This window comes from Nothobranchius furzeri, chromosome 6, assembly GCF_043380555.1.
Source record: "Nothobranchius furzeri strain GRZ-AD chromosome 6, NfurGRZ-RIMD1, whole genome shotgun sequence".
Classification (NCBI taxonomy): Eukaryota; Metazoa; Chordata; class Actinopteri; order Cyprinodontiformes; family Nothobranchiidae; genus Nothobranchius; species Nothobranchius furzeri.
Window position 1 is genome coordinate 44,706,675 of NC_091746.1, and position 25,835 is coordinate 44,732,509.

Sequence of the window (25,835 nt, forward strand, 5' to 3'; positions counted from 1 at the left end):
GGATTGATGGTTTATCCCTTGAGGTCCATGTGGCAGGGCTGAGGTGGGTGAATACAGGGTTTCCCTTACATAGGCATAGCCGTGGCGGCCCGCCACGGCTGAAATTCCACCGCCACGCCTACAAGATCCCAAGTTTTTTTTTTTTTTTTGCGCTGTTTCCCGAAGAAGCAGCGGGAACTACTATGTTGTCGCTGGTGATCACAGCCGGTGGGCAGCAAGGAGCAGGCAGGGCAAGGTGAAGTTACAGCATAAGTTACTGAGTTTAAAATTAGAAAGGTAGCAGTGGATATAATGCTTTTTGGTTTACATGTTTCAATAGCATTAAGATAAACGAGTGTTGACGATCTTGACAGGGTTTCCTCCAGTGCTTACTAGGCCAGGTTCTCCTCTCCCCACCAGGCTAAGCATCACTTATTCATGTAAAATGTATTATTTTTTCGTGTCCGACTTTAACTGCATCTAATACTGTATTACGGCGTGAGCGCAACAGCGACAACTTAAGATCGATGTGTGAGCAGGGTGAGGTCGGGTGTTTCATCTGAACCCTTAAAACCTCCAGCAGGCTACGCTGCACTATTGACGTGTTAGCGCGCGGCGCTAACAACTTAGCGACGTGACATGTCTCGGAGAAAGCGTAAAAACACATTGGACGCTTCTTCTGAAGCGGGAAAATAACACTTCTTCTTAAGCAGAGCAGGACGCCGCCTTGGCTCGTTCACGGCCGAGCCGGACTGAGCTCGATAACATTGACCCAGCACAGCCACTGGGTCGTTGGAGCTGCCCCGTGACTGCCTGATGGACATCCAGCGGGTTTCATCAGACTCATAGTTTCTTGTTTTTGCTGGGGACCCCCTGTATTTTACCGCTCCCTCCTGCAGTCTTCCCCTATTAAAATTTAAAATGATTCTGTAAATTCCGTGTATCAATAGAAAAAACCTCTGCCTCTGCCAGCTGCAGTAAATGTAGTCTCCAAATAATAAATAAGAGGTACATTCATCTGTGTATCTCCTTTGATCTGCATTAGTGATATTCTCAGCACCAGAACAGTGAAGCAAAGAAAGATTCTTGAGTTTGTTAGTAATTTTATTTATTAGGTGCATCTGACCTGTTCTATTTTTCTCTGAAATGAGATCAAATCAGTGCTTCTATGGGTTGTCTCCTCTGCACTGGAAAATATTACTTTATTTAGAGACTTGTCATAATTTCTCCCCAAGCGCCATATCCCATATCAAATCAGGATATGCTGTCAGCAGATACTGAAAATCACAGGACTCAGACTCGGGGGACAAAAATGTTTTGTAAAAACATTCTTAGTAATAACTGGACTTGTTGCTTAGCAAAGGTGAGTTTGTCAACCAAGGAAATACGTCTGATTATTTTTCTCTGCTACTTGTAGGGCTGAACGATTTTAGGAAAAGATTGAATTGAAATTTTTCTAGCAGAAATTGCGATTTCGGTTCAATTCACGATTTTCTGCAAAGGTCCAACATTAGCCTGCCAAGCCATCCTGTAGATTAAGTGAAAAGACGGTCTAGATTCTATTCTAGTACAACAAATCATTCACATTAATATTTACTATTTAATCATACAATAAAAACAGTTAAAGCTTTTAATATTTTCTCCCATTGTTATCTATATATTTTTTTAATGTGTTTGTGAAGCAACTTGTGCTTGGGATTTTAATCTAGAGAGGAGCTTTATAAAAACATGTTCTACTCCAAAAAAACATGGAGGAAATCTGTAGGTAGAAATAGCTTTTAAATGTATTAAATAACAAAAAATGTCGTTTTCCCTGCATTACCAAGGCAGGCTGGCTGCATTTTTCGGCGCCGTCTGATAGTTTTTCCTCACTAAAACGTCAATTCCGTGAGAACACAGGGGGGAAACTCTGGATGCAAAAAAGTTACACAACTGATCCTGGATCAGTCAAAACCGCTAAAGCCACAGCTTTGACGGTCACGTGATCGTGCAGTTTGAAATCGCAATTTCGGTCCAAAAACGATAGATCGTTCAGCCCAAGCTACTTGGCAATGGCACATTCATTAATTGATACTTACACAGAGAAAAAATATTTAAAAAAAACATTGATCACCAAAATAAGCCATCAGAAAAAAACACAGCAAGGCATTAGGAGATAGAAAAAGGGAAGGAAGGAAGGAAAAAGTAATTAGGATGAAACTGACTGAATAATGAAAAGAGAAAAGGAGAACACCCAAGCATAATCAGCCAGTAGAGGATCATAAAACTCAACTTGACTAAACAACTGTCAATAGCAGAACCAGTGAAAATATTCAAAAGATCCAAGCTGCCAACTACAAAATAAGAAAAGAAAACCATAATAAGTGAAGTTGCAACAGAATGAACTGAAACTCTGCTTTTATTTTGAAAAAATGCATTCAGTTTCTTCCAAGTCACCTTGCTTTCAACATCTTTTAGAACATAAATCAGATCAAATACAGATTTATGCCTAAGAGGTTTTCCACAGCATTGAGCTAGCACATAACATTATTAGTAAATTAGACAAAAGCATTTGTGTGTAGTTTTGATGCCAAGTTTACCGAGTCCATCTCTGATCAGGCCCAATTTTCAAACAGTAAAGAAAACAAGACATGCACGCACACACACACACACACACACACACACACACACACACACACACACACACGAGCTGTAGTTTACACCATAGCATTTACAGTGCAACCATTCCATTGTGGTAGACAGTGAGGCATATAGATCGCAAATATGGAAAGCTGAAGTGAATACTTAAAAAACGTTATACAGAAAAACCCAACAGCATAACAAGCATGTATTACAGAAGGTTATACTTATGTTTACATTCATACTTTTACAGGAATAGAAGAAAAAATAAAAACAGCAACTCAATTAACCTTCTGGATTTCATGTTAGAGGTAAGTAAGAAAGCTACAAAGATATGTATTGAAATTAAAAAAAACTTAGCAAAATAAAAGTAAAGACCCTCGTCAGTTTAAAGCTGTTTACCAACTTGGCTCACAAACAGCAGAAGATCCAACTCCAGATAGAAACGCAGATAGGAGGGTGATTTACAGTGTGCCTCTATGATTTGGTTTTAGAGTTTGTTGATTTTGAATGTTTGCCTGTACTTGTGTATGTATGTGTGTGTGTGTGTGTGTGTGTGTGTGTGTGTGTGTGTGTGTGTGTGTGTGTGTGTGTGTGTGTGTGTGTGTGTGCGTGTGTTTTGATGGGAGATTAAAAAGCCTGTTTAAGATCAAAGGCAGCAGCAGCAGATGTAGGGAGGGGTTAAACCAGAGAAACTCTACAAGACCGCACTAGTTTAATGTAGTACTCCAAGACCGTTCCCACCACCATATCTGCAGAATGTGTTCATAAGCAGTACAAAGAAGTACATTTGGCTGTAACTTGATGCTAATGGTAATATAGTAATGTTATATAATAGAAACAGCTCCTTGAAGGACTCAGCTGCAATAAAACAAGCTAAGCAAGACCTGATGACCTGGCTTCCCACCATTGATAGATCTGGCCTTCCTGGGAAATTTAAAGCCTGGATCTACCAGCACGGAGTCTTGCTAAGAATCCTCTGGCTTTGTTAGTCTACGAGGTACCAGTCTCAACTGTTGAGGCTTTAGAGAAGTCCATCAGCCAGTTCCTCAGGATATGGCTTGGGCTCCCTCGGTTCCTGAGCAGTATTGCCCTGTACGGCCATTCCACCAAGCTGCATCGCCCCTTGAACGGGTTAATGGACGAGTTCAAGGTTACCTGCTCGAGAGAGGTGCTTATGTACAGGCACTCCAAAGACACAAAAGTCGCAGCAGCAGGAATCCTTGTGAAGACCGGGAGGAAGTGGTGGATGCAAGAGGCGATCAGTAAAGCTGAAGCGTGGCTAAGGTACAAAACACTGGTGGGATCAGTGGCAACGGGACGAGCAGGTATTGGTTGTTTTCCTATGCCATGCAACAATCTGGATCGTAGAAAAGAGAGGTGCAGACTGATTCATGATGACATACGAGCCGAGGTGGAAGAAGAACGCTACACCAAAATGGCTGGCATGTCCAAGCAAGGAGCGTGGACCAGGTGGGAACAAGCTGAATCCCGCAGAATCTCCTGGACAGAGCTTTGGAAAGCCGAGCCTGTTCAGTTCAAATTCCTTGTCCAGTCCATCTATGATGTCCTCCCAAGCCCAGCCAACCTACACACCTGGGGACTGGCAGACACTCCCGAGTGTAAGCTGTGCCAGAAGAGAGGCACCCTGGAGCACATCTTAAGCAGTTGCTCAAAAGCGCTAGGGGAAGGATGCTACCGCTGGCGCCATGACCAGGTGCTTAAAGCTTTGGCAGACTCAATCTGCACAGCAATCCAGCACAGCAAGACCCAGGCAGCTCCTCAACAAGCTATCACCATTGTTAAAGCAGGGCAGAAGGCACAGTACCACCGGCCCCGCTCCCAAGGGGGGCTTCTCTCTACTGCTCGCGATTGGCAGTTTCAAGTTGATGTAGGCAGACAGCTCAAGTTCCCAGAAAACAACACAGTTACGTCTCTCCGCCCAGATATGGTGATAACAACTGAGTTCACCAAGCAAGTGGTCATCCTAGAAATGACAGTCCCTTGGGAAGACCATATCGAAGAGGCCCACGAGCGAAAGAGGGCCAAGTATGCAGAGCTGAGCTCGGAGTGCCGGAGCAACGGCTGGAAAGTTCATTGTGAGCCTGTCGAGGTTGGGTGCGGAGGCTTTACTGGCCACTTACTGCTGCAAACCCTCAAACTCCTTGGAGTAAGAGGACTGCAACTGAAGAAAGCCACCAAAACCGTCCTCGAGGCCGCAGAGAGGGCCTCACGTTGGCTGTGGATCCACAGGGGGGATACGTGGAGCAATAGGCCACTTGGACACAAGCTGGGTCTGATCAAACCCAGCTGGGTCGCCCGGGTAAGGGTAAATAAAGATTAAAGACCCGAAACACCCTATGACCCCCGGTTCTTCGCTGATGACGTGTCCAAGTAGCACTGGAAAGTGTATTCAAATTCTTGAAATGAATGTATTCATCCCACAGTGGGGAAATTAACTTGTTGTTCCAGCAGCATAATTCGAAGAAAAATAATAACAAAGATACATGTAGGCAGACAAATAGGCAGTAAGCTAGTATTTTAACCTTTGACCACTGAAACAGGTTCCAGAACTATGCAGCATACTGTAAGGAACACAGACATACTATGTAAATCTAGTATTACACAAGTATTGAACACAAACTGAATATTGAATTGATGTTATTGTGTACCATGACATGACATGACAGTACAACTTAAACTGAGGAGTTATTATATTATATTATATTATATTATATTATATTAACTTTAATTCAATTCAATTCAATTCAAAAATACTTTATTAATCTCAGAGGGAAATTGATTAACAACACCAGTTCAAGATTGAAGCTGATCACTCTCTGATCTGACCTTGTTTTACTGCCACTTTTATCAGGATCTGTTTAACACCGGCATCGTTTCCCACTCTAATGTTATCTAACCCATTAACCAAATGTTGACCCAAGGAAAGGACTTATTTAGAGACCACTGAACTGAGAAGAGACCATATGTTTATTAGATTTATTTATCTAACAATATATAGAACCACATGTCTTCCAACTGGCATTCATAGCCATTTTGGTCTGATTTATTTTAACCACAAAAGTATTTTAACCATTTTCACTAAACTTCCCAAAAATGTTGTTGGTATGTTGTTTTGCTTTAAATTTAGCAACTGTTAAAATCCTTGTGTGCATCCTTGACCAGTACAAACAATACTAAACATCGGTCTTCAGATTGTTTTTACTTTAGGAAAAAAAATAAAATACATTTAAAGAGGAGAGAGTAAATGTTGGCCTTTCCTTTCCTGGTTACTTAATTGCTTGTTACTGTGCTCTATAGTCTTAATTTGATGCTTTATTAGATTAAATCTAAGCCAAGAAACCTGTCTGTTTTCACCCTTGGGCATTCATGCCATTCATACATTTTTAGACATAAAGTTTGTTCAATTGATCTAATGTCAAAACAGTCTCCTCGACATGTTGGAACCAACTTTAACATCTGCTGTCTGTCTACAGAGGAACTTTCACTATGGTAGAAAAAAAATTCAACAAGATGCTGTCAGCACCAAATGCCTTGGGGCCCATCTACACCAAGCCAACAAGCAAATTGGGTTTTGCCATCGCTGCTGGTTTCTGACATCTGTAAAAGCTCTCATTGATTACCTGGAGTTTGACAAATCTGGCGAAGCAAGACTGAAAATGTTTAAATTAAATGTACACGGGAACAAGTTTCAGACATTAAGTATCCCTGACAAGAAGTTTGATTTTTTTCCTACCGTTTCAAACACATTAAGTGGCAGCCTTCATGCATGTGTTTCGACAAAGAAGATAAATAATAAACTTGAATACATAATGGCTCTCACACTACCAAGAAATGATCTGGCACAGCTGGACCAAAACACTGACTTATTTAAAGATCAACTGACTTAATATACTTAATATACACCAGCAATGAACAGAGGAAGACAGGTCGCTTTCATAAATATGGTGATTACACAAAAGGAAATGCAAAAATTAAATATTTCCATAAGACAGTCTGCCATATATTTGTTCTCATCTTTAAAAAGCTCTTTCAGCGTGTAAAACAACATTCAAAACAAGTAGAGACTCTGAAATATACAGGATTGCACACATTTCATAATCATTAATCAGGGCTGGGCAATAAGGACCAAAACTTATATCTAATTAACTTTAGCTGAATTCCGATACACAATAGGGCTGGATAGGGCTGGGTGATATGGCCTAAAATTAACATTGCGATAGAGTGAGGATTTCATCTTGATAACGATAAATGGACGATAACTACAGGTATGCGCAGAAACAAAAGTTGTCCGCTAGATGAGGCTGTCACATGTATTAGTTGAGTCACATTTTTATGTCTCAAGGTGGTACAGCTTCTTAAAGGGACATGAGCGTTGCCAACCTACACACATCTTTTCATTTTTTCATTATCAGATTTATTGACATGTGAAGAGTCAGAAATGTTGATAACAATACATTTTCGATTTATTGCCCAGCCCCAGGGCTGGACAATAATTCAATAATGATCTATATTGATCAATAGACACGTGGTTCAATAAAAAATAAATAAAAAAAAAACTTCAATAAAACTTTCCTTTTTCCATAATAGCCTATCCAGTTGCTTCATACTAGAGTAATTACTTACACCCAACCAATCAAAAACACAGACCCAAGCACGCTCCTTCACCAAGCCCTCCTCTCTGAAACCTAGACAGCAATGTGACTTTGAAAAGATGTTGCAACAAGGAGAGGTGGAAGAAATTATCTCAAAAAAAGGTTACAGTACTTCACCAGTATGGCAATATCTTCATTCATACAAGTCTGACAAAAAACAAACAACGATGGTTTGCAACAGAGAATCAATAAAAAACAAGTCTGGTAATGCAACCAACTTGATTTATCCTAGAGTGATGGCCTAAGATGGCCTGGGCTGTACTTAAAATATATCTTCAACATTTTTCATAAAGTTTTCAATAATTATTGATATGATTTTCTTTATCGATAAGCTTTTGTTCTATATTGTCCAGTCCGCATATACTAATATATATATACTAATATATATATATATATATATATATATATATATATATATATATATATATATATATATATATATATACATATATATATATATATATATATACTAATATATATATACACTAATATATATGTATATATATATATACACTAATTATATATATATATATATATATATATATATATATATATATATATATATATACACTAATTATATATATATATATATATATATACACTAATTATATATATATATATATATATATACATATATATATATATATATATATATATATATATATATATATATATATATATATTGTCGCCTTGCGATGGACTGGCTCTCTGTCCAGGGTGTACCCCGCCTGATTGCCCATTGACTGCTGGAGATAGGCACCAGCCCTCCCGCGACCCTACATGGGCAAAGCGGGTTTAGACGATGGATGGATATCTTTTGTCACATACAGTCAGGAGAGACACTTTAAGTGTATGCCGGCTGACTGCTACATAATCTGAGCAGGCAAGTCTATTACTTATACATGACAGGAGGTGTTGAAAAAAGATGCTTCCTTTGAGGAGGAACACGTGAAGTAGAAGCAATCAATATAATAATAAGGTGAATGAATATATATATGTGTGGAGGCTTTGCTTGGCCACCCGCCAGGCTAAGTGTCATACCCCGCCCACCTCCCCGACCCTACCGTATCCGCTGACATGAACAGCGCAACAAAACTAGAGCCCTCCATCATACTGGTGAAAAACAGCAGCGGAATGTGTGCTACCCCCCCCCCACCCCCCCCACCCCCACCACCACCACCACCTAGGGCTGTCACGGTAACCGCAAAATTGAAATATTGCAATATGAAGAAACCCACCGCGCTGCATCATGGGCCACCGCGATTACTGAACGTGATTCAACTCAATGATGCATGTTGAGAAGGATGGCTGCACTGGTATCAAAACGAAACGTTACTTCGCTCCTTTGGGAGCACTTTGGTTTTCAGTACGTCAGCTGCTGCGCAGCCAGAGTCCTTTGCCGAGACAGAGCTGCCACCAGCGGCAAAAAAATAATAATAAACGCTCGGAGACCTGCTGAAGTCCCGGACAAGCACTGCTTCTGCAACCGTCCCGAAGAGTTTGAGCTGAGCTGGAGTTCACTCGCTACCTGCAGGAGGAATGCATCGACCCTAAAGAAACCCCCCTGACATGGTGGAGCAACAACCGGGAGAGATTCCCTTTGCTCGCCAGTCGCACGCAAGTACGTGTGCGTTAGTGCAACGAGCGCACCATCCGAGAGGGTTTTCAGTGTTGCTGGAAATGTTGCCACCCCTCTCAGATCCTCTCTCAAACCGTATATGGTTAACATGCTGGTTTTCCTTGTGGGTAACAAGGACGTGGCCGAGCTATAAATCACCGTCATTCGTGTGTGTGAACGTGAAATGATAGTGCGCCCCCCCCCCCCTGTAATTTTTTATGCTTGATTTTAAACAACTAAACAAAATGGGGACTTGTTTCTTATTTGTTAGATGCTGCAGCCAAATTTGCATTTAAAAGTTTAACCTCCTCCTGAATTTTGTTGTTTTTAAGTTCAGTCGGACTCCGACTGTCGGAGAAACAAACGTTACTGCGATCTGTGTTGTTACTGCCCTTTGATCTGCATTCAGTAAAGTGTTATAAAAGAAGGCATGGCAATTTTTTACCTTTTTTAAATGTGTAAACATTATGTTTAAATAGTACTGCAGTAAAAAAAAAAAGTGCTGCAATAATATCGCACACCGCAATATGAAGCCACCCTGAATCACTGCAGGGGGAATTCCTCAACCGCGACAGCCCTACCCCCACCCCCGCTCTCATGGAGGAGAGATGTATATTCATTCACCTTGCTTCTTGTTTGAGATTAAGCCAATTAAAAAGTATTATTACACTGGCCAGTCCTATCAACAATAATTCACTAAAGGAAAAGTCTTACACAGAAGTCATTTTACCAATTAAATGAAATACATATTCAACAACTACCATCATAATTGAATTAGATTAATATCCCACATTTCAAGGCCCTCAAACCACTTCATGGAGGATTCCCTTCCAACAGTTTTAATACCATCCATTTTAATTTTTTGTTTTATCCTTGTATGTGTAATCCTGTTTGATTTGTATTTTAAACTTATTAAATTCAGATACTCACAAACAACAAATTTAAATAATTTCCTAGACATTTGTAAAGATAAATGGACAATTACATTTATGGCATGATCATTCTCTAACAAGCATTGTTAGCATAACATTAACTTTATTTTGATTTGTTTCCAGTGCCTGCTGTGTGCCAGATCAGATATGCTCAGCGTGCTTGATAACACCCATTTATCCTTTCTAAAGATTGCCAACGCTCCATGAAGACAACAAACACAACAGTGGTGGGGGGCGGGCGGACAGAACGGTGAAAGAAGCAGGCAGACACAAAGGGCTAAAAGAAACAGGTGAGGATGAAGCAGGAAGGAGAAAACTTTATAAAAGAATTAAAAAACTGGAAGAAGTTCCTCCTCTTTTGTCACATACATTCAGGAGAGACACCTTATGTGTATGCCAGCTGACTGCTACATAATCTGAGCAGACAAGTCTATTACTTATAAATGACAAGAGGTGTTGACAATGACGCTTCCTCTGAGGAGGAACAGTTGAAGTAGAGGCGATCAAACACTTAAAAATTATTATTATTTTATTTATTTCAACCAAGAAGTTAAATGCTTGATTTTAGCATGTAATGTGTACTCTCTCTACATCATACTATTGGATGCATAAAGGTTGTGCCGATTATTTTCTTGTGCAAGAGGAAAAAAGGCTCCAGATAATTGCCAGAACAAGTACAGTCAGCATAAAAGAAACAGGAAGATGTAATAAAATTTTACAAGTGTTTCCTGTTGCAAGTGTTTATGACCAAGCAAAATTGAAAAGAAAGGAAATACTTCAATCTGTCAATGCATCATGTTTACTTTAGGTTTCATACTTTACAACTATATTAAAAAAAATATTGAGCTATCCACTTTTTTTAACCAATATTACAAGAACAAACAGGAAGAATATCCTAAAACTTGGAAAAACAAAATGAACTGCAACAAGTACAATTCACTTACTTTTATGTACTGGACACAAACTTAATCTCGCTTGAGGAGTGACACCAGTTAAGTTTCAACACATTCACTTTAAAATTCTTGTAAATGACAATATTAATTTTAAAATGTTCTGCTGCTCAACTCCAAAACTAATGGTTTATGCTTCATGCACGGGAAAACCCCACAACCAACTCATCTGCATCCCATGCAAATCCTATTATCAAACAAATGGCCAGGTTCAAATATACACACAGAATAAAAAGTAGGAAATGCATTCTGAACGCTTATGCAAGAAAGGGAGATGCTATCTTCCTCTTGAACGCAAGAAAAAATACTTGTTTTTTTTGTTTTTTGTTTGTTTTTTTGCGCATTTATTGAGTTTTAAGAGCAAATAAACTAAAAATCTTTTTAGGAGAGTGCATCAATTTGTTGAAAACCAATTAAAATAATTTATCTCTAATTAGATCTGTTTTATTAGAAGCCAACACTGCTTTTGCATAGCGATTGTTTAAACCCATCTTCAAAGATTGACAACTGTAGTTTAAAAAATACCCTTGTAAAAAATCATGTCAATTAAATATTGATAGTTGAGAAAATAGCAGATTTTATAAAGAAAAAAGTAAAACCATACATCCAAACAAATTGCAAATAAGCGAGGAGAAAGAACAGTGACTAATGAAAGTTTTTAAACTAACTGGTGAATGCACAAAGATTTGAACTGCTGTCAGACAACAGATCCACAAATTAATCTCTGAAATGGCCCTTTTGGTAAAGAGGAGCACCTGCAGGGTGGGATCAAAACTGACAAGCCAAAAAGCTGTTGGACTTTTAGCCAAACCAGCCTGGAAATCAATCCAATGTATACTCCAGTCCACACTGGTCTGATGTGTGGAGGTAAAGGTTTGCACCATCACAACCAACTGAGTGCATTTCCAGTAAAGTCTCACATTCTACCAAACTTGAATAATTTCTTCATGCTTTATTTTCAAAGTCAACACAACTCTGGACTGAATATTTAGTGTTCACATCTAATCTGAAGGGATAACTTGTAAGGATAACAGGTAGTATTCTTAAAAACTGATCAAACAAACTTTTATTCCTTTTTGGTGAACACTTCAGGAATTCTGATCTAAATCAGCACAATTCCAAATTGTATAGAATCATGTTAATTCATTGCAGGGGTGTATTTGCAATACCATATTTTCCGGAGTATAAGTCGCTCCGGAGTATAAGTCACACCAGCCATAAAATGTATAATGAAGAAGAAAAAAACATATAAAAGTCACACTGGACTATAAGTCGCATTTTGGGGGGAAATTTTATAAAAACTGAGACCAAGCATTTAATTTTGCAAGACAAGTACCGGTAACAATAACAGAATAAACAATCAGGGCGCAGCAGCGCGCCACGATCTCCAGCAGAGGATGGCGGTGTTTTAAACCCTCCCAGCGGGCGGGGAGAGCTCATTCCTGGGCCGGAGCCGGCTCGCAGCACCCCGCCACAGGCTGTAGCAGGTAATGGCGGGGCAGAGGAGCTCGTTCCTGGTCCGGAGCCAGCTCACAGCAGCGCGGTATAGCCTACATAATTTGGAATATAAGTCACTTTGGTATGTAAGTCGCAGGACCAGTCAGACTATGAAAAAAAAAGTGCAACTTATAGTCTGGAAAATACGGTAATTAAAATTTTTAAATATGGGATTAGTAACAGGGTATATACAGCAATCCTTAAGTAAAATTTACTACTTTTTAATACTTTTTTTACTACCTTCAGAATTTTTTTAAAACCATCACAACACTAAATTGCAAGTGTTAATCAGCGACCTATTTACACATATTTTAACATATATAACATACAAAAAGAATAGACTTAGAGACTCACTGATGTTGACAACGTATTACACATATTTATTTTACTTAGAAAATAAGCCAGGCACTTCTGTTCAGCGATCCAGACAGTTGACCATGAGGCCTGAAATGATGCAGAACGACCACTGAATATGACGTCATCATTATGTGACCGGATATGCTAAAGTAGGCTGCTCGATTATGGCAAAAACAATAATCACGATTATTGTGACTGAAATTGAGATCTCGATTATTTAAGACGATTTTTCAATTTATGTAGATTTTTATTTTTTTATTTTTATTCAGTCATAAAACTGCTCAGGGCACAATCAGGGCAAAAATAAACAAGAAACAAGATGATCACTAAAATAACTCCTGATTCCCAGTATAAAAAGACCAATATACTTACAGCTCATAGTTTATGACCCAAGGGCTATAGACCTTGGTTTAACTCATTTAAGTCTAACCAGTGCAGACCCAAATACCAATATCTTGCAAATACTGACAGCAAGAATTATACAGTGGCATTTATAACAAATAAATGCAAATTGCTGTTGACTAAATGTTGCATAACATTTATTGAGTCGTGTCAAGGTGCTGTAGGAGCGTGTACTAGCACCATGTCCTCAGAGAGATTAGTTATTATTTATCAGCGTGAGGAACTTATTTCTACCTCATTTATAAACTATTTATTTACAAGTCCATCAGTTAATGTAATAATTGTCCCAACCACAGCTGCACCCCCACCCCCAACCCGGTCTCACAGCAATCAGGGGCAAGCTGCACGTGTGTTTAGCGCGCCGCACGCGCACATTTAGCCGTTTTTATCGGCTCAGGAGTCCGCAGGTGCAGTGTGTGTGTCACTCACTCTGGTTAATCCAACAGGGAGCCGGCTCCGAGAGCTGTCTTTAGCGACTGACACATCACTACATCATTCCCTTTCCTAATGTCCTGAAGAACGGTCCGGAGTGCAGGCGGAGTGTTTAGCTAACCTGCAGGAAATGTCGACGACAGTTATCCAGAAAGTAGCTAAGGGTTACCAGAGATGTTTCTGAGGTGTTCGCTAGGTACTTTTAAGATTTAAAAAGTCAAGAAGGGGGTCTGAGAAGCTGTTAGAAATAGCGTCAAAGTCGCTAAGTTAACTTGGCAACACTGGGAGGAGCGCTTCATTTGCAACTCAAGGCAGCGCAAGTGGGAGGAGCAAATTATCGGCTTGTTTTGTTTTTATAATCGTTCAAAACATTTCATTCGGAATATATTTCTATGTCGATGTTCAGAATACGACATCTGATAGTCTGAAAAAAATAATACCTAATTTGGAAAAAATAATACCTCTGAGACCAAATTTAACACTTTTAATGGCCTTAAATTTGACTATTTTTATTTATCACTTTTTAATACTTTTTAAAACCCCGCGGACACCCTGAGTAAAGTCTTTTTGAATTTGAACAACCTGGATTCAAGTGTTTTCCCTATTTGAAAGTTGTATTTATTATTCTGTTTCTTGAGTCTCGGCATCCTTTAGCAAAAGCAACACCAACATCTAAACCACAAATGCAAATTTTACATGTCCTTTTTATAAATTAATCTGTCAGCTCAATAAAGATAATTTTGGAATATGAATTTTAACCAATCAATAAAATGATGTAAGATAATGGCCACAATAAAATGAAACAGGTGTACTTTAAAGCGTTATACGCCCACAATTTAATGCTTTGCAGCTGTTGGCATGGCATGTCAAGTTAAACACAAAGAAGTAAAATGAGGCAGTAAAAAAACAGAGCTCAATCAATACAATGACTGTTTTAGGATTGTATGTTTGTAGCCTGGCAACACCTGAGCTGACAACTTCATTGACAGGTAAAGCCGTGCGTACACCTGTCCTTAAAATTAAAGGAAAATGAGGGCACATTTGAAAACCCTTTAAATTTGAACTATATTGTGACTTTGCTGTGATATAATCAGCCTTAAAGGTGTGAGACACTTGTTTAATCAATACATTTGCAGTGGTCTTGCAAGTCGTACTCTGGAAGGAAACAAAGATTTGATGTGCTTGTTTCAGGACCTAGAAGATTGCCACATCAGATGACAGCTTAACACAGCGGGGTTTGGAGTCCTACTACTTGATATTTGGACATCTCGCCTCAGATTGGATTAGCAGCAACGTGACTCTACAACTGACTTGCAATGTTGATGTTTTATCTCCACAAATAACACAAGCCTGGAGGAGTTCTGCCTTGTGGTGGAGCTGCTAATGCTAACAGTTAGCTTCTACTTGGCGAGATGTTCTCTGCCGTTTCCTGAACACTAGATGGGTGAGTCTATGAATGATCGGTGAGGCTTTGCAAATCCTAGAGTTTTACCCTCTAGCAGAAGCTAATGCAGCAGATAGGTGTAGATTATTTTCATGTTCAGTCTGTATAAAGAACTAAGAGTGACTGATTATTTCAGAAAAAAATTCATTAAAAATGTTTTTCTATGTTCCACACATTTAAAATGTGTGCTCAGAAGGATGCAGCCTCTGACTTCAGACACAGCCAAAATATGAACAACTCAGGCAGCACTGTGCCATAAGATCAATCACAGTAGCACTTCTAGAATCACCAAATCCAGCAATGCATTTGAAAACTAATTACACTAAAAACTCTAAGATAGCTTTACTATAAAGATGTAATAAGATGAATTTTTATTCAAAGTTAAGGACTGATGAGTTTCTTGGTGCAACACACTATCATGATAAGCTGACCACAGGAGGACTCCAACCCAAAAGGTCATGAACCTCTGAAGTGGTTTGACCTTGTGGCTTATTGTTGTAGCAAACGGGGGAAATCAGACAATAGACAAAGATAAATGTGACAGGCTTGGGTGGAAAAAGTAAGAGTGGAACAAACTGCATGAACTGCATCACGGAGAAGAAATACCCTGATGCAGGCCCCTCAGAGTTGGTTTAATATCAAGTGCAGGCTCCTTTGTTTCTCCGTTTCTCACATACACATACGCACCAAGAGCAGGATGGCCTCAGACCTGGCAAGCTGCTCTCAAGTTCTTGGAGCAGATTTCTCTCTAATTTAGACTTGATTACTGTGGGCCCTTCTGTGAGTGACCAGTGAAATATGAGTGCGGAGCGAGTATGGAGACTTGGACTTAGTTTAACGCTGTGTGCATTTGATTAGAAGAGTGTGCACGCACAAAAGGCTGTCTGAGCTTTTTTGATCAATGTATACGTAAACGCGCAAGTCTGTGTCAAAGTCCATGTGGAGCCAGAGTGTATTTCTTCTGTCCACATGCGGTTTCTGGCAAGAGCTGGCGCAAAAACGGAGGGAAGTCTGCAGGGATTCAGGGAAAGTAAAAGCCAAGCTAAATAATGGTACCTTTCTTAATCCAGAATGTGATCTCTGAAGGCGACAAACTGAATTGAGAGGGTCTGAAATTTAACTGAAGTTAAATAGCTTTAAGAGTTCTCATCTGGTCTTCATCAAATGCATCTTTGCTCAAGAGCTCTGCCTTTACAAGTGCTGCTGCGTGCAGCCCAAGAAATTCTTTTGATAAATGCGTTCCAATAAATAACTGTAAATGCTAAAGTGATTTTACATAATTTTATTGGTTCATTTCTTTAATGTGTTCAAATGGAATACCAAACTTTATGTGAATTTGTGTTTCCAGCCTAAGTTAAGACATTTAACAATTTTCGCAAAGTACATAATTTATCTGCTTTTTAGAAGAACATCAAAGCAAAAACAAAAAGGTACTGGAGACGTGTGGAAATTTTTATTTTACTTTACTTTTATTTCAAACAACAGATTTCCTTTTTTGTGAATATGCAGGAGCACACGTGTCTCCACTACTGCTGTAAGTTGTTTTAGATAGTGTCAACAACCCAAAATACACCCAAGTTTTCCTCATATGGAGACAAAGGTATTTGATTTGTGGGCAGGTTAACTTCCCAGAGGTAAACAGCAAGGTGTGTGGTGTCTCAAGCTGTTAACGTTTAGTTACATAATAGAGAGGTTGCCCAGGGAGAGCGAGAGCCTAATTTCTGCTGGTTTATTCTACCCAACAACTATAATTTAAACTGGATCACTCAAATTCTCAAAAACTACTGAAAAACAATAGTTAGGTTACCATCCCTGCTTTTTAATGCATATATTGTAATGATTGTAAAAAATGTGTATCCTTCTGAGGGGAAAACAAGACTTCGTGTGTTTTAAAGAGAAACCACTACAAAATAAGGTTTCATCAAAAAGTGTCTGGTTTTCAAAGTTGACCGATTCTCTGAACTATCAGCTCAGCTGATCTGAAACTGTAAAAGCCTTTTCAGATCAGGTCCATGAACACACCATCGCAAAGCAGCAATGGAAAAATTTGATGTTTTTGTGGTCCATGAATTCAACATCACAAAGAGCCACTTCGTAGTAGTTTTTCATCCAGAATCCTAACTTTCAAGTTATTTTTATATTTTTTATGTATTAAGTGAATTACGATTTATATAGACGTGTTTTGAGATCAATCAGAATCCAAGCCAATATTGGTATCAGCACATGGCACCAATACAAGAACCAGAAATCAGAATCAAGCCCTCAAAACCACAATTGGTGCTTATCTACAACTAACCTTACACGACACAGTTAACCAGCTGTTTCTAAAGTTGGTGAACATGGAGTGATAAATATCTTTACAGATTATGATGCAGTACTCTAGATGTCTATAAACAGTAAATCAACTATTTACTATTATTTATCTTGTGCATGTGTTGGTTTCTAAATGAGTCCTTTTAACTTTTGTTCAAACTGTTAAAATACTTTTGATCGAACTAGATGTGCATTTAAATGCAATGACTTGGTAGAGAACTTGATTGCTAACTTGATATTTGCAACTCCAGTTGCTTTTTGTAAATTTCAACAACTACTGAAATAAATGCTTAACATTTGTTTGTCTAAATAAAAACCAGAAGGCTTCCAAGTCTTAAGTTATCTTTTCTAAGACTAAACCACAGCTGGGCCTCACTATTGAGATTTAAATAAATAAATGCAAAATCACAGGAATCAAACTGATGAAAATCTGGATGCTATTAATACTGCAAAACTCTTGGGCAATTCTGGTTTTCGTTGCTTTGCTTCATCCCACCACAGGAGTCCAGAAGGGGGTAATAAAACGCTCCCACTGGTTAAATGACAGCCAACAAATGACATCCTGAGTGTCATTTCCTCTATTTCTTCTTTCAGCAAGCTACTACAGATGATCCACTTTCATTAACGAATAAGAAAATGTTTAAAAACAGCCAAAAAATACGCAACATAAGTGACCCATCCCATCAAAATTGTAATTGTGGGACAAAACGTAAAGGATGTATACACAATCCAAGAACTCTTCAGTTGTGCTTCATAAAGGCTGCTTGGAGCGATGTTTTATAAGATCTTGTTTAGAATATGTCATTGTCTTCCTAAACATTGTTACCGACCATAGGGTCACCAGAAACCAGTCAATTAGTTTTGGAGTAAACATTCTTGGCCAATAAAGCTGCCTGACCATGCTTTACACTGTGTCATCTCTTTGAAGCACTGCAGACTAGCCTCATGAATAAACAAGCATACGCTGACGTCACACGGCATGTGTTGTTAGTAAAGACTGAATTTTGTCACCAGCATTTCCAATTTCTTGTTTAAATTGTTCCGATTTGCAGAACTTGAACTTTCGTCTTTAAGTTCTAGAGTGACTCTGAATTTTGAACTTTGCCCCAATTTACAGAGCAGATGTAGAAAAACCTTGCAGCTCTGACTCTCTACTCCTGAGACACCCTCAGGGCTCATCTTTCTGTGCACAGCCTGTTTGCATTCCTGGTGATCTCTATTTCAAGGCTTCATCACTTCACTAGAAAAAGGAATGCACATCTACAGCGAGACCCCATGCCACCATCTAAGTTTTTCTCTGGAAATTTGTTTCTAATAATGGACCAGGCCCATTGACTTGTACTCCAGCCCTGCTTGAACTACGGCTGAGTAAATAAATACACAACAAGCGCGAGCTGAATGAAGCACGACGTTGTTTATCACATCAGCAAGTGCTTTTGGTTGACATTATTTCGGAGCTCCATTTAGACACTGCCAAGTATCAGAGGATAAACAAAACACGTTAATGAGAGCCAGTAAAACTACACTCTTTTGGGCTCTCTCTGATCTCTCTTTGTTTTGTTCTAAACATAAAAATACAGATTATAAACCAAAGTTTCTACTAAAAACAAGACTTGCAGAACAGTAAAGCTGCTCTTAATTAAATTTCTTCAGTGGAATCCTGTATTTTAAACCTACTTTAAAGCACGAGCCCAAAACTTAGGCGATAAAATAAGCTAATGTTTTGGATGATGATAACACATGTAAATACTTAACCATTACTTAGTAATTCATTAGACTAGACTACAAACTAAAAGGCAGGAGTTTGGGAGCACAGGACGGCTAAAGAGGGCGCAACAGAAGCTAGCATCATGATATATCGCCTCGTGAACAACAGGGTCCGGACAACGTCCCCTCTTCTCCCTCCTGCCCGGTGAGGTGAAGCGGGTTAACTTTTCTGCCCCCCTCCCCTTACCCCGTTGCTACATACCCGCTAATCCCGTCCTCCTCCCGGTTTCACGAATATTTAACCGCACAAACTAACCTTGGAAGTGCTCCCCGGGTCAAACAGGCATTATCGTGTTGTCCTCTTCCATGACTGGAACTTCTACGACTTGTTCTTCGGGTTTACCGAAGGAACGGGAGACGGAGGTTCGGGACAGAAGAGCTACAAACTAGGATGGGGGATGAAGAGGAGGAGGAGGAGAGGGGGAGGGGAAAAACGAGGGCAGACAGTTTAGAGACGTGTTATTGGTGGAAAGGCCTGTCGATCATCGTAGAGTGGGCGGGTTCATACTGCCAAAGACTGATCCCAGGTCAGGAGTGTCAGGAATACGAAACAGCAGCCTCTGAAGTTATTGATTAGAGCAAATGTAACGCTTCTGACTGTTTAAAATATTGAATAAATTGACTAAATTTGGACTTTAGCAGTTCACTGATACAATATAACTACGAAGTAGGTTCACTGTAAACTGCGAATAAAAAACAAGAAAACAAAAGTTTTGTACAGGAAAATGTAGGTAGATTTATCCTACTGCATGTTTTTAACTTTCTAAAGCAATAGTTTAAAATCATATTTATATATCTGATACAATTCAGATCGCATTCAAAACTCTGTCCCACACCCAGTGCTGTTTCAAGGCATTTTGGGGGCCAAGGCATGAATTAAGTACTTGTCTGCTTGCAAATTATTTCGGATTCCACTTTTTTTGTCTCGTGTTTCAGATTAAAACAAAAAAGCATTTTAGTTTGTGGGAAAGATAGCCTTAGTACAGTAGATAGCTACAAAACACAGTTGACTAGAAACTATTTATTTTAACTTACATTTTTACACATTTTAAGCACATTTACAGCGAGAAGAGTTTTATATCTGTTATTGGAGTAGACTGAAGCTAGTGCTTATTCATGCCTCACTCAGAAATGCCAGCTTGAGGAAAGCTATCCAAAACAACCTTTTCTTTAGTGGAAAAGTAATTACCCTCTCTGTTAAAGCATCAGTTAATTGTGATTAATCACAATATTTGGAGAGCAGAGTTCATTTTTACTATCCACACCACAGCTTGATTGCTGTCAGACCTGTAGATATGACTAATATTTTTAATAGAGGCTGTCTGGCAAAGTGAAGTAGGCTGAAGAACAAAATATTTAAAGTACTGCAGGTCCCACAGGGTCAAGGTTGGTTTATGCTTGACGTGTCTGCAAGGTCCGCACGGCTCCACGCAGAGAAATTGCGTCATTTTAACAACCACGCCCCTCCACCGCGTCTCCGCACGGCCCAAAATGTCCGCAACGCGCACCTAGGAAAATTTCTAACCACGCGGACGGTCGGACGCGGAAAAACATGGCGGACCTGCAAGAACTAGTATGGCAGAGGTTCGTAAATACAGACATTTGTATGATTCAGCTCTCAGAGATCACCGTGATCAACATGTTGTTAATAATTCTTAGAGAGAAATAGCTCACACTGTTGGAAAAGACGAGGACGCTGTTAAAAATGCTGGAATGCCATGTTGTAAACAGTCATTTTTACTTCTACTATGGTGTAGTGTTGGATGCATGCTGTAGAGCTCCATGCTGCCCCGTTCAGTTTGGGGGAATATTGGCTCACTGCAGAGACAAGCCGCATGAACTATAAACGCTGCGAGTTGTGAAGCGCGTTCCATCCGCGAGCCGCATCACCAAGCGGAAAGTGAATGCGTCAAGCATAAACCAAGCTTCAAGGTCAGAGTGGGGGCATGTCCCCACTATCCCCCCAAAAACTACACCCATGCTTCCAAGGGATTCTTTGCCAGTTGTCAGTCACAAAGTGTGATTGCAGATGTAGTCACAACTTATTTGTTGATCTTAAACTTTGTGTGTGGAAAAAAAAAACATCTGTAAGGGGGTGATACTTTTGTTTCAGGTACTAAACATCCTGATGTTAACAAATTCAGTGGTAATATATTTATGTACCACATAAAGCTCCTGATTAACTATCAAGTGCTTCACCATGATCAGAACAAGCCCCAATCAAGTTTTAATCTAGATGTTTTATTTATATTTTGCTCTGAGGCTCTTGGGTATTTTGTTCACACATAAAAAATAAAAATAGCTTTTGTGTGTTTCAGCCTACATTTGAGCTTGTTTTGAGACAGAGCTTTGACTCATTTATGTGGCTCACCTGTTGCTCGCAGCACACACAAACTAAAAAAACCATCAGTGCTTCCATCGCTCCATGCTCTGGCAGGCAATAAATAGAAGAACGGCGACATCTCATTTTCAGAGGTAGTGACCTTTTCTCCTCCATGATGAATGCAAATAGTGGTGTAAAAAATACATTTGTCATCATCACGCGCTCTTCCCTCTTAAAAGGACTCTGACCTTTGACTTGTGTTTGTTTTGGAATGGCATGAATAACATTTCTCATTTTGTTTTATTATTAACAGACTAAACAAGAACAGTCTGAAACTGGGGAATTTGGATTTGTCCGTTCATCAGACAAACAAGACTGACACAACTGCACTCAGAAGGGGGGATTTCCAGCAGATCCACTGTCTTCTGTATGATGTCTCTGAGATCACTGGGCTCAGAGCCTCAGTGATAGTTGTGCAGTTCAGCAAGGAACTGCAATAGACTGATTTGCCCTGCACATGAAATATATATATATTGAGGGTTCAGTATCTTAACTATTCCTAGAACTGACCTTTTCTGGACTGAGATGTGGGATTTTTTAAAAATTTTTATTTATTTATTTATTTTTTTGTGGGACCTGCTTTAGCCACTCCTCCAGTTTGGGGGTTACTGCCCCGAGTGCCCGATGACTACGGGCACCACTGATGTCTTCACTCTCTAGGCTTTCTCAAGTTCTTCTTTGAGTTTCTTTGGTTTGGTTTCTGGTCTTTGCAGTAATTGTATCTTTTGGTAATTAATTGCATCCTTTGGTCAGAAACCTTTGTTTAAATGTCTTTTTATCATCTAAGTTTATGTCTATTTACATCGCACAGCCTAGCTTCTGCATTTGGTTGCTTCTCACATGCTAATGAGTTAACAACTTGAAATATTAGAATATGGTGCAAAAGTTCATTTACGTCAGTAATTCAACTTAAAAGGTGAAACTAATTTATGAGATAGACTCAATACATACAACGCCAGATATTACAAGCCTATCTTTGTTATAACTGTGAAAATTATGGCTCAGACAATTAGAATATAGTGAAAAGATTCGATATTCTAGACTCAAAGTGTCACACTCTAAACAGCTATTGAATCCAAAAACACCTGCAAAGGGTTCCTGAGCCTTTAAATGGGCTCTCAGTCTAAGCTGAAATACTGAAATTGCACCATGTTCTGATATTTTGAGTTTCACCTCTTTCTTCCACCTCTCTAGGGCATCTGGGTTTCCATGCATCTGGATTTTTTAGTTAAAGCCATAACAGTTTTGTTTGACATTGTGAAAATGTAAAGATACAACCTTGACAAGTCATAGAAACATTCAGATCATTAAAGGCATACTATGCAACTTTTTTCATATTTTTAACACATTTCCTTGAACCATGTGCTAAAATGACCGTTTACAGGATTAATAAAATGTCAATCAGACCCCACAGACACCTGTTGCCGTAATACTGCACTTGCAACTTCAGAGTTGCCGGCCTGGTCCCTGTTAGATTCCACTTAGTCTTAGTAATGTTGAGTTGACATGGCAGCACTGCAGTCTTCCAACACTTTCCTCCATGTTTTAGATCATAAATACTGCTGATTTGTTTGATTTAGTAATGAATCACTCCTGTAGATGCTAATGAAGGCTGAGGAGACTATTCAGCAGTTAGTTAGAAAGGCAAATGCGCAACGAGAAGAGTTTCAATTTGGGTTTCACTAACACAACACAATGGGGTTCTCTACCAGGGAGCTTCTTAAAAAAATAAAAACAAAATTATATATATATGTATATATATATATATATATATATATATATATATATATATATATATATATATATATATATATATATATATATATATATATATACAGAGAGAGAGAGAGAGAGAGAGAGAGAGAGCTAGAGAAATTTATATATATATATATATATATATATATATATATATATATATATATTTATAATATATACTTTTTTTAACACAGAAACCAAGCCCATAACGTTTTGCACAAATGTGTTGCTGCCCTCTGCTGGCCAAGATGACTTTTCTCCCCAACTTTGCATTGCAGCACTGCATGAACAAAAATTCACTTGCAGGTATATTTGCACATGCACGACAAACAAATATTCTGATTTAAAAACTGATTATGCTGATTTTCATCTCAGCTTCTTTGCACTTTGTGCTGGAACTAATCTATAAGTTGTGAAAAACATTTAGCAGCAAAAACATTTTTGCCTCAGTCCACATCAAGCTGAACCCACACAGCTGACCTCATCCATACGTAAACCACTCAACATCACAGGGTGTTTGAAGCAAATAAATAAAGCACACACTTTAGTGGGGATTTTAAATAAATCACTGCGACCACAGCTTAAAACGGTCAAGCCAAGAATACTGTTCTCTAGTATTTATAAATCAGTGCTGTGATCTTTTGCCAAACCAGGCAAAATTTGTATAAAAGGCTGCAGCTAAAGCTCGGTTACACCACTGAATTCATTAGGATTCATCTTTATAAGCCAGTGAGCTTTATGACTGGATGAGTTATTTTAAATGAGGAGATGTTAATGATATGTGGTGCAGAGTAAGTTTTTGGTGACATGTTTGACATTGTGGAAAAACCAGGTTAGTTCGGTTCTCAGAAAGGTTTCCACCCTGAACCGTGTTTCTGGAGGATGCAGAAGACTGTCTTCTCAAATGTTCTGCTGACAAACTTTATCTTATGAAGTTTTTTGCTCTGTTACATTTTCAGAATGATCAAGTTTGTGTTTCCTGTCTGGCTGAGAGTTTTGAGACAACATCATTGTTGGGTATTTTTATATGTTCCTTTTTGATTCGTTTGCTCCTGTAAGCTCATTGTTATCTCTGGAATGTGGTGTCCTGGGAGGTGAGGAGCCTGTACCTCTGTAACCCGAGAAGGCCTGCCTTCTCCGTCCTGAGGCTTGAATAAAAGGCTGTGTGGAGCTAAGGAAGGTGGGAGAGGCGATGATGGAACTCGGAGGAGTTGTGTCGTCGTTCTCTCTCCCCGCTGCCCGGCAACGCAGCATACAATGAAATCCTCTTTGTGTATGTGTGTTTATTTCAGGTTAAGGGTCATGGAAATTACGAATAATCAATCTCCTCTCTCTCTGTGCGTGTCATCCTTTAAGGTAATATGGGATAAATGAAAAATTACCTATCAATCATTTTAGAGAAAACGTGATGGGACTGAACCACGTTCATGGCCAAAAACATTCTTTTGCCACATTTCCTGCAGGATAAAATTTTTGAACCACTGTCCTAAAACAACTCTTAAGTTCAAAAGTTTCATAGTATTTCATGTATCTCAGACTATAACGTTTACACTACAGCACTTTTTATTTCAACTTTCTCCTTTTTTTACATAGAACTTTGTACATGCACATGTACAGGGGCTGCGTGGTGGTGCAGTTGTTAGCACTGCTGCCTCGCAGCAAGAAGGTTGCAGGTTTGAAACTCGGCTGCGACCTTCCTGCATGGAGTTGCATGCTCTTCTCATGCATGTGTGGGCTTCCTCCGGGTGCTCCGGTTTCCCCCACAGATCACAACATGCCCTATGGATTAACAATTGTACTTCACTTTGGATAAAAGCGTCTGCCAAATAAACAGACATAAACATGCAGCCAAAATCAGCTGCAGAGCTAGTTACTGTCTGGCTGGAATTTTATAATAATTGTGCCAGAATAACTAAAGTGTGGTTGTGACGATGCAAAGGGTTAAATAGCTTTTCATAACTTATCAGAATTGATTTGTTTAAAGACACGTTGTAGCTAAATGTCAGCTTTGCAAACTTAGATTGTTTATTTATTTATTAATTTATAAGTAGGGTTAAGGTTAGTTATTCAGGACCATGAAACAATAATACACACATAAAGAGGCAGATGCCTTGTGCCTGATTTAACAGTTCCTGTTGCAGGCTGGCATAACACACACACACACACACACACACACACACACACACACACACACACACACACACATTATAAACATAATTATTAGTAACAGGTATACAATCGAGGTTAAAGGACAATGATGCATGTGAGTAAAATACAAACCAAGCCAAACACATTTTATAGAGTGGTACAATACAAACTATAAATAATTAACTGTTATCTACCAAAAAAAAAAAAAAAACACTTTTTGGCCTCCCAGGGAAAATGAGAACCTTTTGACCTTTACAAGCGGTGCTATTTAGTGCTATTTAACACCTTGTAGCCCAATCTTTAAAAAGCAAGTTGACCAAAAGCTGACATTCTTGAAGGAATTCAGAGCAGTTTAAAGTCCCATTATTCGTCATCACAAACTGGTGAAATTACATCTCTGCATTTGACCATCCCCGTGAGGAGCGGTGAGCTGCAGCTGTGGCTGCGCTCAGGAACTATTTTGTGATTTAACCCCTCAATCCAACCCCTTAAAGCTGAGTGTCAAGGCACTGGGTCCCATTTTTATGGTCTTTGATATGACTGACCAAATTTGAACCCTGATC

At 39.1% G+C, this 25,835-nt stretch overlaps 1 protein-coding gene and 1 pseudogene across 2 annotated transcripts in view; one reads left to right on the forward strand and one right to left on the reverse strand.

Moving 5' to 3' along the window:
• The window catches only part of il11ra (interleukin 11 receptor subunit alpha), a 56,356-nt gene extending 36,973 nt beyond the window's left edge, over positions 1-19,383 (reverse strand). For both annotated transcript variants that reach the window (XM_054744198.2, XM_015974551.3), the window contains exon 1: positions 19,243-19,383. The gene's annotated coding sequence lies outside the window, so the exon portion shown is untranslated. The remainder of the gene's footprint in view (positions 1-19,242) is intronic.
• On the forward strand, positions 3,229-5,163 carry LOC139070307 (uncharacterized; annotated as a pseudogene).
• Positions 19,384-25,835: the final 6,452 nt, after the last annotated feature.